General features: G+C 36.5%; 1 pseudogene; it reads right to left on the minus strand.

The window, feature by feature from the left end:
* Positions 1 to 3,881: 3,881 nt before the first annotated feature.
* On the minus strand, positions 3,882 to 4,446 carry LOC130834965 (non-histone chromosomal protein HMG-14-like; annotated as a pseudogene).
* Between the last annotated feature and the right edge of the window lie 470 nt (positions 4,447 to 4,916).

Raw genomic sequence — 4,916 nt, forward strand, 5'->3', positions numbered from 1 at the left:
GAGAGCAAACGCCTCCCCAATCTCTAATTATTTCACAGAAAAATTTGTATTGATATATAGGCAAGGCAAAATGACATGTTAGAGCAATAGTTTCACAGTGAGATCCCCCTGAAGTACCATAAATCTCTAGAGGGAGTGGGAATAGGGGACAAAGTCACTAATAAGAAATAAAGTGTGTTTACCTAAAGAAAGAGGAAGAAAAAAGTGTACAAGCCTCTTCATATTTCTCCTCCCCCATATGGGTGAAAAACTATACCAGCTTCCATCAAAGATGGAATATATACTATGCCTTCCCGCAATCAACTATAAAACTGGGTGAACTATATGAAGCAACTACTTTAAGACAGTGATGAGAGACAATACAAGACTGTAATCCCTAAGAGGTGAGAAAGAAAAAGGCAAGCTCCATGATCACGCCAGATCTCTGGCATGCAAATTTCCCATTAGCAACACAGAGAACTGGGTTTCAAACACAGCATGGAAGGCCTACTAAACTGAGGAAGCACATATCAGAGTCTAGGGAAGCAGACTGGTTATCATCTGCAGGAGATCACCAAAGTAGGGAGCTACTTAGAAAGGTTACCCAAGGAGTTAATGTGGGGATCCCCTGAAAGTCATCAGGGGAGAGCTAGGGTTTGTATGCACAGACGGAGACCACCAAATGCTTCACATGTAGCAGTTTCTATGTAGCAAGAGTGAAACACAAGTGTATGTACTTGTCACAAGTCAAGGATGTGATTTAAAATATGACTTTTAGTGAGCATAAATTATCCCTCAATAAAGTTAATTAAAAATTGCATCATTGTTGCTGATTTACAGTTGGGACACGCTAGGGTTAAAGGAATTGTGTACTTTTTCTGAAATCATAAAACCTGCAATCAGAATGAACCATGGGAAGTTAAATTTAGCATTCCTTACTCCAAAGTTAAAATAGGTCTCTCCTGCAAGCTCTTGCCATATCTATCTATCTATCTACCTATCTATCTACCTACCTACCTACATATACATAACATTATTATATTACTAATATTTTATATATATACTTAACATGTACAAAATTATGTTTATTAAATCCATTTCGGAAACAGGTAATGTGAAAGGTTTTTGGTTTGTTAGCTCACTCAGAGTTTAGAGTTGTGATCACTTCCTGTCATTAAATCTCAGCCATAGGAATATCTTACCTTAAATAAAAAAAACAACTCTTCACCTGATAAAGCAGAGAAAAAGTGGTTAAAAACACAATAGCTGTCACTCTTGCAATAGCTCTGATGGCTAAAAGGTCAATAAACATCACCAAAATTTTTGTATGTACAGTCCTAAATATTTATTGTACAAATATCAGGTCTGTGCATCAAGGTGAAGTTGTCAACTGGCTAACAGTCAAGTACACTGGGCCTGAACTGATACTCCCATTCTCAACCTAAGAGCTCACATATTTAACTGATGGCTGTTGTCCTTATATATTAAATATATCTCTCGATCAATAGATATCTCAGACACACATACACACACACAAACACAAAGCCACACTTGCAGTTGATTCTTATTATCTATGGTAGTCATATTCTGTAAAGTAACCAGGGGTACTCAATCAGCAAATAATGATACCATACTATTAAGTGCGATACATGGTTAGGTCCTCATGAGCCTTTAGTTTCAACATTTTCATCAACTGATCAATACATAATCTTCTTTTATGTATGTTTTTCTTTACAGACACCTTATTTAATACATCTTCTTGATTTATTAATATTGAAAGAATAGCCAACAGCACTATAACTTATGCCTGAATGAAGTTTATTTAACACTTGTATTTTCTTTGTAAGGCACATCACAACCTTGTGCTTAGGAACGCTTTAGCGCTACACTTGGGGGATGTTTTAAATAGTGAAATCACTAACAAAAGGTACAACAATCCAAAAAATATGGTATTAAACCACAGAAAAGACCCATTTATAGTATAAGAGCTGAAACAAGAAAGTAGAGCTGCCTTGTTTGACCTTAGATAGAAGTGTGCAGGTGATTCAAATTTTCCATCTCTCTGCACATGTCTGCAAATGACCACAAAAGTGCCAAGGAATATCGATTTAGGGGTTACAAATAAATTTTAGAAAGTAGAAAATTTTGAAAATATGGAATCCATGAATAATAGTGATTGTGTATATTTACATGCATCAATATATACTTTTTAAATGAAGAATTAAAATTTCTTTATCAGTTTCTCTTTATGGGAGCAAATATCTTACATTCTGAGGATCACTTACTGACAAGGTCTCTATTTCTTCCTGAGAACCCACTTGCCATCTCTCTTTCAGTGTTTGATAGGAGAAAATACACCTTGAATGGTTCCTATGTGAGCTTTACTAAGGTTCTGGAGATGTATCACTCCCTTCTATTCTTTCTGCTCAACCAAGATTTGGGAATATCATGGAATCAAATATATTCTTCTCTCTCTTCCATAAAGCTCTTGAACTACTCTAAACACTAGACTCTACAGTTTATTGGACAGTCTGAACTTGCTGTTTGACTTCCATTTCTTAATTAAAGAAAAAATAAAGTTCAACATTCTGTATGTATAAGGTCATGAATTAGGAACTGCTGGGTTATTGTATTGGTTAATTTTATGTGACAACATGGCTATGTCAGGGTACCCAGATATTTGTTCAAACACCAGTTCAGATGTTGCTGTGAAGGAATTTGTTAAAGGAGATTAATGTTTGTATCAACAGACTTTGAATAAACCAGATTACTTTTCATAATGTGGGCAGGCCTCATCCAATCAGTTGAAGACCTAAATAGGGAAAGACTGAAGGAGGAGAGAATTCTGCCTCCAGACTGCCTTTCGTCTTGAGCTGCAACATCAGCTCTTCCCTGGGTCTTCAGCCTGCCAGCCTGCCCTGCAGATTCTAGACATGGCAGCCCCTACAATCATGTGACCAAATTCCTTAATATAAATTTCTTTCTATACACACATATATCCTATTGGTTATTTTTCTCTGGAGAACTCTGACTAATACAGTCATTAAATTCTTTTGTGGTGAAGATATTAAACCAAGTTTGTGCAAATGGGATTATGTGAGCATCTGTAATGTTTATATAGGCTTTTACAAAATGTATGTTCACAGACACACACACACACCTAATCACTCTGGATTAAAAAAAAAGAATTCCTATATATATACACCATTTTTAGTAATGAATTTCAAATATCACTTTCTTATCCATATCTGTTTCTTATCCATACCAGTTTCTTATCCGTTACATTTCAAATATCACTATTTCTTTTTTTTTTCTTTCATAACTGAGATTTTATTGGTTGTTTTGAGGATCAGTACACAGATATTTCAATTTGTACACAATTCTTAACATACATACCAAAAATCTAAAAAACATGTAGTTGTGATTCTTTTCTGAAGTTATTCCAGTGACTTTCCAGCTTAAAATTTGGAGGCAAATTTTCCTTAACAGGATATCAAGTACCAATATCTTCAAATATTGATATGCTGTTACATCTGAAGTCCCACTAATTCACAATTTAATATCACATACACTACACACTCCAATTGTCAATCATTCACAGCACATTAACAAAGTTACTAGAAGAACTGGACTACCACAACGAAAGATGTTACAGGGTGCACAAAATTCTGACCGGGAGAGCCGAGATCAAGGAGTGAGTAATTTGCTTTAGGAAACAATTCTACCAAAAACAGAGGAGCAATTTAAAGTGTTCAAGACATTAAATGCACAACTGACTCCAAACTGCCATTTAGTATGCTTTGTATTATAGGATATAAAAGCTAACCCCCCCATCTATGGAATGTTAAGCTGACACTCAAGACAATCAAAGCCTCCCATATTCAATATCCCACTATCTTCTGGTTGTACCAAAAAATAAACAACCAGCAAATGATTTCACCTCTTAAAAAAAAGCATTTACACTTAAAAAATGGGATGAGGTGGGATTCCCTCCTTATTTTTAAAAATGTTTCTAGAGCTACTAAAAAACTTGCATTTACAAAATAGTTGATAAAAATATTCCTCTGGATTGTACAAGAAGGGAGACAGGGACCACTGAGGACCAGGTGTGTGATATTAATCCGACTTGGCTTCTTTCCTGCTTCATCAGAGGCTGGGCTCTCCTCGTTTTTAGTTTCTCCGTTTTCTGCAGGTAAGTCTTCTTTAGTCTCTTGGTTAGCCACTTCGGCCTGTTTTCCCTTTGCTCCCCTTTTCCCTTTTGTTTGCACTTTTTTGTCTGAAGATTTATCCTTTCCCGCCGCCTTTTTTGGCTTCGTCTCCACTTTTACGGGAGCCGGTTTAGCTGACAACCTCGCCGATCTCCTCTTGGGCTCCTCCTTCGCCGCCCCCTCGGCGGAGCTGACCTTCCTCTTGGGCATCGTGGCGGCGGGGCGGGCGCGTGCCGGGTGCCTGCGGGCCGCGGCGCGCCGAGAGCTGGGCTGTCTGGCCGCTGCCGCTCCTCCCACCTAAATATCACTATTTCTTAAAGAGTGTTTCTTGGGAACCATAATAATTTATAAAATAAGAAACTCACTTTTTTAGTAGCCTACTTTTTATATTTATTTGGTGCTCCTGCCTCTTTTATTTATTTTATGACTATAATTTTTCATCTATCCATAAAATCTGAAATAAGTACATTGGTCATCTTTTAGTTACTTTTTTTTCCCCTAAATCAGACATATATCAATCAAACTTTCTTTGAAATGTGAATTTGAACATTGTAATTACTTGACCAAAGAGGTATTTTTAAACTATTACAGAGATTTTCATAAAACCAAGTCATTCAGTAATTAAATAAGTTTTCAAAGTCTATTTTGATGGTAAACACTTATCAAACTGCATTCCATTGAAGCCCAGAGTGAAGCCATGTATTTGTATATAGTCACATTTTTAAGCTC

Source organism: Hippopotamus amphibius, chromosome 13 (assembly GCF_030028045.1).
Source record: "Hippopotamus amphibius kiboko isolate mHipAmp2 chromosome 13, mHipAmp2.hap2, whole genome shotgun sequence".
NCBI lineage: Eukaryota > Metazoa > Chordata > Mammalia > Artiodactyla > Hippopotamidae > Hippopotamus > Hippopotamus amphibius.